The sequence below is a fragment of the Heteronotia binoei genome, chromosome 15, assembly GCF_032191835.1.
Source record: "Heteronotia binoei isolate CCM8104 ecotype False Entrance Well chromosome 15, APGP_CSIRO_Hbin_v1, whole genome shotgun sequence".
In the NCBI taxonomy this organism is placed as follows: Eukaryota; Metazoa; Chordata; class Lepidosauria; order Squamata; family Gekkonidae; genus Heteronotia; species Heteronotia binoei.
In genome coordinates, this window is record NC_083237.1 from 29,113,342 (window position 1) to 29,125,608 (window position 12,267).

Consider the following 12,267-nt stretch of genomic DNA (forward strand, 5'->3'; position numbering starts at 1 on the left):
GGCGATCCTGCCACCCACGAATGTCCCCGCCGTTGAGGCCTACCTGCAAGAACTCCGCGCCAGCCAAGACTTGCTCCGAGAGCAGCTACAGCGGGCCAAGGAAGCCTATAAACTAGCTGCGGACCAGAAGAAGCAGGAAGGCCCCCAAATCCAGCCGGGGGATCAGGTGTGGCTCTCAACTCGCTACCTGCGCCGGCCTGGTCGGTCTCACAAGCTGGATGCGCGGTTCATTGGACCCTACCCTGTCTTAGAACAAATAAACCCCGTCGCCTTCAGGCTCCAGTTGCCACCCCACCTCCGCATTCACCCCGTGTTCCATCGCTCCCTCCTTGTTCCAGCTGCACGCCCTGACCCAGCTCGGCTTCCTTCTCCACCGCCACCACCACCAGTGTTGGTGGATGATGAAGAAGAATACGAGGTGCGCCAGATCCTGGACTCCCGGTACCATCGTGGAGGCCTCCAGTACCTTGTGGACTGGGAGGGATACGGCCCAGAAGACCGGTCTTGGGAGCCCGTGGACAATCTTCATGCCCCAGACTTGGTGCAACGGTTCCACAACGACCACCCGACCTCCCAGGCCCCTCGACGGAGGGGGGCCCTGGGGGGGGATAGTGTCATGGGTGCTGGGGACCCTGTAGAGGAAGTTGAGCCTGCAGCAGAAACTGTGCCCCTGCCACCTGCACCAGTGCCCCTGCCTCCTGCTGGAGAAGATCCCAGCCCCCCTGCCTCGCCCTCTCGGGTGGCGCGTGTGCGTGACCGCCTCTGTCAGGACCTCAGGGATCGGAGGAGGGCGGCACGCTCACAAGCAAGACGCTCCCTGAGCCCTGAGTTTTGAGAGGATTCTGGCCCTTCTAAGAGCAAGGATGCTTGAGTTGCAACAGGATCCTGGCTGCCTCTCTGAGCCAGCAATTAGCCCAAATGGGCAACAGCCAGCAGAGGGCTATATAGCTGTAGGCTTTGGGAGGAGGCTTTGTGGAAGCAACTAGTCATCTACCTGACGTCCTAGCATCCACTTCGGCTTTTGACTTTGGACCTCCTGACCTTGGCTTGACCTCTGGACCCCCTGACTACGGCTTCTGAACCTCTGACCTACGATACCTGGACAATGATTTGGCTTTGGCACCTTGGACACTCTTGCTCACCGGTTACAGACCTTGGACTGCCCCTGGACTTCGCCTGGCCTGGCCCCAGCTCGTGACAAGCTGGTATCCCAAATATCTTTATATGGTTAATTGTAACTTTTCTGCCATACCATATCTCAGCTGGTATTTTGCCAATAGCAGAAGACCAAGAGTAATTTAGAACATGGGAAGCACACATTATACTTTCCCCCCAATAACACATTGGTAGGTTGCTATCTCTCAGCATAGAGACGCACATATTATAAAGGGTTTGATTTCTCCTTTCACAAAATGAATTATATTGTGGTCGAAACGGTGCCGTCCGTTGATGACTGATTCCATATCTCCTGCATAGGGAAAACATTTTATCATTACAAAATTCTGTACCATTATCAGTAATAATAGTGCGTGGAACTCTATCTGTTTTTCCTCTTGATGAAACGAAGCCAATTGCTGAAAGCTTGATATGTCTCAGCCTTCGATCTAAGTAAAAAACAAAAACCATAGCGAGAATGATGATCCTCTATATGCAAACAGAATTTAGCTCCGCCCACACTTCTGGTTGGAAAGGGTCCAATCAGATCTAGGAAAACAAGGTCCAGTATCGCATCAGACTTGAATTTTGTTGAAGATACTGTTGGTGCTGCTTTTGATTTTGTTGCTTTGCAGATTTCACAGTCAACAAAACAATTGCAGGCCTTGGGGGTAATTTCAGCTGCTTGTAATGTTCTTTTAACAGCATGGAAATTTATGTGCCCCAACCTTCTGTGCCACATGTGAATGCACTCCTCGTGAGGAGGCCTATTCATACTCACATGGTGGATCATATTTTCTTTCTCCAAGAAATATAAATTGTCTTTCCTTTTGGCCACAACAGAAATGTCATCTGCATTAATCAGGCAGCTGTCAGCTGTAAAAGAGACTTTAAAATTTTGCTCAGTCAAAGTAGATACAGATATCATATTATACTTTAAACTTGGCACATGAAGCATTTGAAGTTTCCTTTTAAGGCTAGGAATTTCAACAAGACCTTTTCCTGCTACCCAGGCACAAAGCCCATCTGCTAATTTGACACACTGACCTTTAACTGGTGTGTAGGTGTCAAAGAGATTTTTGTTCTTAATGATGTTCACTGTCGCTCCACTATCAATTAAGAACTGGGTGCTGTAGGAAGAATTGTTAACAACAAGGTTCACGTGCATTCCTCCCTTGGGAGTAACTGAAGACTGTTTCTCTTTGAAGCATTTACATTGGTGCTTGAGGTGTTTTGAGCTGTTACACAAAAAACATCTCCTCACTGAGTAAATTTTATCATTTGCTGCATGATTATCTGCCCCTTTAAATTCCTCCCGGGCGGGAGACTTGACTGAATGAGCTGGAGATTGCTGAAACATAGCTGCATCCCTCCTCCTCATGTCCTCATTCATTAAACGGTGGGTGATGTTAGACACTGTTATCTCAGTTCTTGGTAATATATCCAAGTTGGCTACAAACTGATTATAACTAGCGTCCAGGGAGCAAAGGATTATGTAAGCTTGCTGTTGCTCAGAAAAAATCACCTCTTTCTCTTGCAGCAGCTGCAAATTACGTTTCATGAATTCTAGGTGGTTACTCATATCCCCACCAGCCTCATATCTTGCCTTAAGGAGTTTCTTCATTAAATATATATGGGACCCCACACCGTCACTGACATAAAGTGACTTTAGGGCATCCCAACATGCTTTTGCACTGTTGGAGGTTTTTATATGGATAAGCTGGCTGTCTTCCAAAGTGAGACCAATTAAAGCACAAGCCTTATCCTCGTTGCTTTTGTGTTTAGCAATTTCTGCGGCATCATCAGCTGCGTCTAATCTGGCTACGTCGGGTGGATTCGTCACGTACTCCCACAAACCTTGGTATTTTAGAAGCATAGTGACCTTCTCAGACCAGGTGCTGTAATTATCTCCATTCAGCTTCTTGACAAGAAAACCGGAGACTTGGATACAGGACTCCATTGTGCCTATGTGAAGACAAAAACTGCCACGCCCAATAAACGGCTGTTACTCACGAGTAGACCACAGGAACTGTTGGCACTTATGTTGCTCTTACTCTCCAGGAGACCAGGGCTGGGCCCATAACCGATGACAGAGTTTTTATACGCGTAGGAAGGTGCCCCTGTAGGAGTAGGTAGTAGAGTGCAACTCCAGAACACTGTGGTAAAGAAAACAAAACTCCAAGACAGCCGAGTAAACAGTTGTATTGGGTTAACACGTAAGAAGCAGTCTCAGGCAAGCCAATGGGTCATACACATTGAAGTCAGTCTGTCCAATATACAGTACCAATTCTAAGTCCAGGTAGAGAAGTCAAAATCCAGTCCATACATCAAATCAGTAGCCATGCAATCCTCCAGAGTTTCAGTATACAAGCAAGATGTTACTCCTTCACTCACAACGTCCTTCTGCTCCTGCTATCATCAACCATCAACCACACCCACACAGGGCAAGGCTTTTCACTAATATAGTACAGCCCACCAATCATAACAGTGATTGTTTCATTAGCTGCACCTGACATTCTTGTGACTCCTGTATAGCTTAGTTACATAACAAATGATTCAGCAGTTTTTAGTTCTCTTAAAGCAATTTAACACTGACAGTAATGACAACTCGGTCTCAGACTAAGCGTAAACAGGAGGGGTGGGGGAAAGAACGGATGGCTTTAGAGACCGAAAAGGAAGGTGACGGCTGACCGGGGGAAATTCAGAAGAAAGAGGACGGGTTGTGGTATCGGGGGGAGAAACTGTATGTCCCCAAAACCATGAGAGCAGAGGTCTTACAATTTTGCCACTCAAACAAACTGGCCGGTCATTTTGGGTACGTGAAGACACTCCATCTGATCAGTAGGCAGTTCTGGTGGCCCTCCCTAAAGAAAGATGTATCCAAGTTTGTAGCCTCCTGCCCCATTTGCATAATGGCGAAAAGGAGGGGGGTGAAGCCACCTGGACTACTAAAACCCCTAGAGACAGCTACCCGACCCTGGTCAGTGGTCTCAATGGACTTTATTGTCGAACTGCCGCTGTCACAAGGCAAAACCGTAATACTGGTGGTAGTAGACACTTTCTCCAAACAAGCACACTTCATCCCTTGTGCGCAATTACCAACAGTTAAAAAGCTGGCCTATCTATTTTTCCATCACATTGTTAAACTTCACTCATTTCCAGACAAGGTAATTAGTGACCGGGGCCCACAATTCATTGCCAACTTCTGGCGGGAGTTTTGCAAATTGTTGGGGATGGAGCAAGGATTGAGTTCCGCCTACCACCCTCAAACTGACGGGCAGACGGAACGCGTAAACGCCTTGTTGGAACAATACTTGCGATGCTATATAAATCATCAGCAGTCAAATTGGGTGGACTTGCTCCCCTTCGCAGAGTATGGTTATAATAACAGTGTGCACAGCTCCACCAAAACCTCCCCATTCCAAATCGTAAATGGGTATGAAGGGAGACCCGTCCCAACATTACCAGGAGGGGAACAAATAAAGGAGCCCAGTTCATTCGAGCAATGGTGGGGAAAACTGAGTGAGGGTTGGAAAGGGATTTAAGAGAACTTGGAGTCCGCCACAGAGGCGTACAAAAAACAGTACAACAAGTCACATGTGCCCGCTTGGGACTTCAAGGTGGGGGACTCAGTGTTCATATCAACAAAAAACCTACCATTGAATCAACCCTCCAAAAAATTGGCTTATCGATATCTAGGCCCCTTTAAAATCAAACGGGTGATTAACAAAGTGACTGTAGAGTTGGAACTACCAAAAATGTTTAGTAAAGTACACCCTGTCTTTCATTGCAGTCTGCTGCGAAGAGACCCCGGTGCTTCTCTTTGGCACCCTTGACCGACAGCTCCGCATCCTATCCAGGTTGGGAATCAGAGTCACCATGAGGTCCAGGAGATTCTAGACTCCAAAACGAAACAGGGGACATTATATTACTTGATCAAATGGAAACACTTCCCTCCTAATGAAAATGAATGGCTGGCTCAGAAGGATGTATTAGCCCCAGATCTGGTCAATAAGTTTCACAGAATGTTTCCTCAAAGATTGCGGGGTTGAATTTGGGGGGGGGGGGGCAATATGTCAAGCATGGCAAATTCTGATCAATAACTAATGGTTTTAGGGCCTGACTAAAAGCAGACCTGGGTAGAATTCCAGAGAACCAAATGTTTATTATTCTTTACTGGCTCTTCTCTTGCTTTATGACTGTTAATTAGAGGGAACAAAGCAATCAGCACCTTCCCATGAATTCTCCTTAGGGAGGATGAGCCATCTGGGCATTGCAAGGCCGAATGCCTGATAATGCCCTGGGAATGTATGTAGTTTTGAAATTCTATGTGTGAACGCTCCCCTGCTTCCCCTCCCATAGGAAGTGTGTCTTAAAAGTTGTGTATCAATGTATCGGTTTCATTCTCAAGCAAAGTCTTGAGTCAAAGTATCGGTCTATCAATAAACGTAGTCTTTGCATCAACTTCGACTCGTCATTGAACCCGCATGCTTGACATTGTGTTCTGGTAAAAAGATGGCAAACTTTATGTCCCTAAGAGCCTCCGCTCAGAGGTCCTGCAATTTTGCTATTCCAACAAGCTAGCCGGGCACTTTGGGTATGTGAAGACACTGCATCTAATTAATAGGCAGTTCTGGTGGCCATCTATGAAGAAGGACGTTTCTGAGTTTGTGGCTTCTTGCCCTATTTGCTTAATGGCTAAGAAAAGAGGGGGAAAGCCCCCCCGGGTTATTGAAGCCCCTAGAAACAGCCACACGTCCTTGGTCTGTAGTGTCAATGGATTTCATAGTCGAACTACCAGCCTCGCAAGGGAAGACCGTAATTCTGGTAGTAGTGGACACCTTTTCCAAACAGGTGCACTTCATTCCGTGTGCACAATTGCCATCCGCCAAGAGGCTAGCTTATTTGTTTTTCCACCATATTGTGAAACTCCACTCTTTCCCCGATAAGATCATTAGTGACAGAGGCCCACAGTTCGTTCCCAACTTCTGCCGAGAGTTTTGCAAACTGATGGGTATAGAACAGGGGTTGAGCTCAGCTTACCATCCACAGACGGACGGACAGACGGAACGGATGAACGCGCTTTTAGAACAATATTTACGGTGTTATGTGAACCATCAGCAGTCTAACTGGACCTCTTGCCGTTTGCTGAATATGGTTACAACAACAGTGTGCATAGCTCATCCAAAGCTTCCCCGTTTCAGATTGTAAATGGGTACGAAGGCAAGCCTGTCCCACTGTTGCCGGAGGGAGAGCGAACCTGAGACCCCACCTCTTACAAGCAATGGTGGGGTAAGTTGGAGGGCAGCTGGAAGGGGATCCAAGAGAACCTAGAATTGGCCAAGGAAGCTTATAAAAAACAATATGATAAATCCCATGTGCCCGTTTGGGATTTCCAAGTAGGGGATTCTGTGTTTGTGTCAACAAAAAACCTTCCACTGAATCAGCCTTCAAAGAAGCTGGCTTATAGATATTTGGGTCCTTTTAAGATCAAAAGGGTAATCAATAAAGTGATGGTAGAACTGGAGTTGTCCAAGATGTTTAGTAAAATACACCCTGTCTTTCATTGCAGTCTTTTGCGAAGAGACCCGGGTGGTACTCCTTGGCACCCTTGACCGCCAGCTCCACAACCTATTCAGATTGGGAATCAGAGTCATCATGAAGTACAAGAAATTTTAGATGCTAAAGTAAAACGTGGAGTGTTGTATTATCTGATTAAGAGGAAACATTTCCCGGCCAGCGAAAATGAATGGGTAGCAGAAAAAAGATGTTTTAGCCCCTGATATGATAAACAAGTTTTATAAAGCATTCCCTCAAAACCCCCGATGCTGATGTTAAGGGGGGCAGTATGTCAAGCATGGTAAAATTCCATTCATAATTGATTATTTTAGGGTCCTCCATAACACTGGTCTGTGAAATATCATGGAGGACCAAGGTCTGTTAGCTCTGTTATTCTTTTCCCTCCCCCTTCTTGCTTTATTGCTTGCAAAGTAGAAGTAGAGAGAAACGAAACTAACTTGAGAAGAAATAATCAACACCTTCCCATACATTCCTGTTAGGGAGTGCGACACATCTGGGGAAAGCAAGGACAGAGTCCTGATAACACCATGAGAATGTAGACACTTATGATAGTTTATGTGTGAGACCCATCCCTCGCTCCCACCTTTTGGAATCCTTTTGAAGTAGGTCTTAAAAGTATTGTATCAATGTATCTTTTTTATGTTTAAAACAATTTATTAATAGTATATGGTAACAATGTCAAATTATATCGTTACAATCCCTAACCCATATGATATTTTTCTAATCCCCCCTCCCTCCTTTACTAGACTTCCGCCGATGTTATATACTTATAAAGGTACCTATAACCCATCAAAATTCAATTTTCCCTTTTTCTTAAATTCATTCTTAAAAAATTGCCCAATGTCCTTTCAAATTCCACTCTTTTTCTATATATCCTCTAAATTTCTTCCATTCCCTCTTAAACACTTCCAAATCATAGTCTCTTAAAATTCTTGTTAGTTTATCCATCTCACTCCATGATAAAACTTGCACAATCCAGTTCCATTTCTCTGGTTATTTTTTCTTGTTTCCATAACTGCACATATAATGTCCTAGCAGCTGAGAGCAAGTACCAAATTAAAGTTCTATCTTCTTTTGGAAATTTTTGCATTTGTAGTCCCAATAAAAAAGTCTCTGCTACTTTCTTAAAATCATATCCCAAAATTTGCGATATTTCTTGTTGTATCATCTGCCAAAACTTTTTCGCTTTTCCACAAGTCCACCACATATGGTAAAAAGAACTTTCATGTTTCTTACATTTCCAACATCTATCTGACATCTTTTTACTCATCTTTGCCAGTTTTTTCGGAGTCATATACCACCTATACATCATCTTGAAACAGTTCTCTTTAATACTCTGGTGTCACGAGCTGGGGCCAGGCCAGGTGAAGTCCAGGGGCAGTCCAAGGTCTGTAGCTGGTGAGCAAAGAGGGTTCAAAGCACCAAAACCAAATCACAGTCCAGGTATCGCAGGTCAGAGGTTTGGAAGCCGAAGTCAGGGGGTCCAGAAGTCAAAGCCAACATCAAGGGGTCCAGAAGCCAAAGTCAGAAGCCAAAGTGGATGCTAGAACATCAGGTAAGTGACTAGTTGCTTCCACAAAGCCTTCTCCCAAAGCCCACAGCTATATAGCCCTCCGCTGTCTGTTGCCCATTTGGACTAATTGCTGACTCAGAGGGCGGCCAGGATCCTGCTGAGACTCAAGCATCCTCACTCCTAGAGGGGCCAGGATCCTTTTAGAACTCAGGGCTCAGGGAGCGTCTTGCTCGTGAGCATGCTGCCCTCCTCCGATCCCTGAGGTCCTGACGAAGGCGGTCACGCACACGAGCCACCCGAGAGGGTGAAGCAGGGGGGCTTGGATCTTCTCCAGTAGGAGGCAGGGGTACTGGTGCCGGTGGCAGGGGCACTGGTGCAGGTGGCAGGGGCACAGTTTCTTCTGCAGGCTCAGCTTCTTCTGCAGGGTCCCCAGCACCCATGACATCTGGCATGTTGATATTTTCATCAAGTTCTTCCAAAGATATTCGCATGTATCCATTTGTATTTCCTTGTTTACATTAATTGCCCATTTAATCATTTGAGATTTTACTACTTCTTCTTCTGTAGACCATTTCAACAATAATTTATAAATTTTCGATATTAATTTTTCATTATCTCCAAGCAGAACTCTTTCCAATTCCATTTGCTCATGTCTAATTCCAACAGATTTAATATCATTTTCCATCAAGCTTTTTATTTGTTGCATTTGAAACCAGTCATACTTGTTTAACTCTTCTGCAGACTTTAATTCAACTTTATCACCTTGAATCTTTAGCAGTTGGTTATATAACATCCCTCTCTCTTCATCAGATTCAGCTGTTATTTTTATTACTTCTGCTGGCACTATCCAAAGCGGCTTTCTTTCATCACCATAGTTCTTATATTTTATCCATTTATTTAGTAAATTATTTTTAATATAATGGTGAGAAAAAAGACCGTCCATCTTATTTTTCCCATAGTACATATAAGCATGCCAGCCAAATTTGTTCCCATGAGCTTCTAACAATAAATGTTTTTTATTTAACAGCATTATCCAATCCTTTATCCATGTCAAACAAACTGCATCATGGTACAGTCTTAAATTTGGAAGTTGAAAACCTCCCCTCTCCTTAGTATCTGTTAAAATTTTCATCTTAATCCTTGGTTTCTTCCCAGCCCATACAAATTCAGAAATCTTCCTTTGCCATTTGTTAAATTGCTTGCTATCTTTCACAATCGGAATAGTTTGGAACAAATACATTATTCTTGGCAAAATATTCATCTTAATTGCAGCAATCCTACCCAACAAAGACAAATTAAGTCTATTCCATTTCATCATATCTATGACCATATTGCACCATAACTTTTCATAGTTGTTTTTATACAAATCGATATTCTTCATAGTTATTTCTAGACCTAAATATTTAACTTTAGGAGTAACTTCACATCCCGTCAAAATCTGCAATTCTTTCTGTCAATTTGTCATTCAATTTGGTTGCATATTTTTGCATAAAAATTTTGACTTCTCTTTATTTATATATAGTCCTGCCATTTCTCCGTATTCTTTTATCTTAGCTATCAACAAAGGTATCACTTGGATCGGATTCTCAGTTATGAACACAATGTCATCTGCAAATGCTTTATATTTATAAGAAAATCCTCTAATTTTCAATCCTTCTATCTCTTTGTCATCTTGTATTTGGCTTAACAAAATTTCAAGAGTCATTATAAACAACAATGGTGAAAGTGGACATCCTTGTCTTATACCTTTGCTCACCTTCATTTCTTTCGTAAAGTCTGCATTTATACACCATTTTGCATATTGATCCATGTATATTGCTTTTGTCATTCTTATAAAATATTCTCCCAGATTTATTTTTTCCATTACTGCAAACATAAAGTCCCAGTTCAAATTATCAAAGGATTTTTCTGCATCTACAAAAAATAATGCCGCCTCTTTTTCTGGGTGTTTCTCATAATATTCTACAATATTTACAACAGTTCTCACATTGTCTCTTATTTGCCTTTTAGGAAGAAATCCCGCTTGATCTTCCTTTATAAAGTTAATCAAATATTGCTTAAGTTGTTCTGCCAAGATTCTTGTGTAAATCTTATAATCATTATTTAGTAATGAAATTGGTCTATAGTTCTTTACATTTGTGACATCTCTATCTTCCTTGGGGATCAACGAAATTACAGCTTCTTTCCAAGTATTTGGAATTTCCCCTTTTATTCTTATCGTATTCAACAATTTTTGCAATTTTGGTACTATCTCATCTTTAAGAGTTTTATAAAATTTAGTTGTATATCCATCCAACACAGTTTTTACATTTAACCGCTATCTTTAATCCTTCCATCATATTATAATCATCCTCTATCTTTTGATTTGGTGGGCGATAACAAACTCCCATAGTTAAATTTCCTTTTGGGCCCTCTATTTCAACCCAAAGCATTTCTAGAAGGGAATCTAATTCTTTGACCTGTCTTACTGGACTGCATACCCTATCTGACATACAGAGCCACCCCACTTACAACCTTCCCTCCCTATCCTTCTGATATAACTTATATCCAGGAATCACCGTGTCCCACTGATTCTCCTCATTCCACCAAGTTTCTGAAATTCCCACAATGTCTATGTTTTCCCCCAACACTAAACATTCAAACTCACCAATTTTACTTCGAACACTTCTAGCATTTAGCACTTCTAGCATTTACTTCGAACACTTCTAGCAAAGGAGGCCAGATTGAAATCCACCCGGGATCGGGCCTTCTCTGTAGCAGCCCCCCTACTGTGGAACCAACTCCCGGAGGAGGTACAGGCCCTGCGATGCTTAGATCAATTCCGCAGGGCCTGCTAGGATTGCATCCGCAAATTCGCGCCCAGCCCAATTATTTAGAATAATTCGGAATTTGACTATATTGCCTCAAGGCAATTCTAAAGCTAAGGAATTGGAGATTGGCTGCGAGGCTTTTGCGAAATTCTTTGCGGATAAGGTCCAATCGCTCCGCCAGGACTGCCCCGCCAATTTGGAGGCAGTAAGTGGACTCGAAGCCCAATGCGTGTCTTCGGATTCAACTCTGGATTGCTTCGACCCGCTCAGCTTGGAGGAAGTCGACAGAGTTCTTGCCACTGCACGCTCCACGACTTGCGATCTGGACCCTTGCCCCTCCTGGCTAATTAAGGCCTGCCAGGAGGAACTAAGATATCCTATACGGGATATTATAAATCGATCCCTTTCAGAAGGTGTTTTCCCAACACCTCTGAAAGAGGCATTGGTCCGCCCTCTCCTGAAAAAACCGTCATCAGACCCGGCCGAATTGGCACACTACCGGCCGGTCTCAAATTTGCCCTTTTTAGGCAAAATTATCGAGAGGGCCGTGGCAGTGCAGTTACAGGAATTTCTGGAGGACGCTTCCGTCCTAGACCCATGCCAGTCCGGCTTCCGCCCGGGCCATGGGACAGAAACAGTCCTGGTCGCCCTCATGGATGACCTCCGATGGCAACTGGATCGAGGCGGCTCGGCAGTATTGCTGTTGTTAGACCTATCGGCGGCGTTCGATATGGTCGACCACCGGCTGCTGACCCGCCGCCTCGCCGACGCAGGAATTCGGGGGCTAGCCTTACAGTGGCTCTCCTCCTTTCTTGAGGGTCGGGGACAAAGGGTGGCAATTGGGGGGGAACTGTCCCAGAGGTACCCACTCGATTGCGGAGTGCCTCAGGGAGCAGTCCTCTCCCCGATGCTGTTTAACATCTTTATGCGCCCCCTTGCCCAGATTGCACGGAGGTATGGGCTGGGTTGCCATCAATATGCAGATGACACTCAGCTCTATCTATTGATGGGCGACCGGGCTGGTGATGTCCCAGCAAATTTGGACCCGGCACTACAAGCCGTGGCTGACTGGCTCAGGCTGAGCGGGCTGAAGTTGAATCCGGCGAAGACTGAGGTCCTTTGCGTGGGCCGCGGCGGACCGGGAGGGGAGATTACTTTACCGGCCTTTGACGGAGCGCCACTGGTACCGGTGCGCAAAGTCAAGAGCCT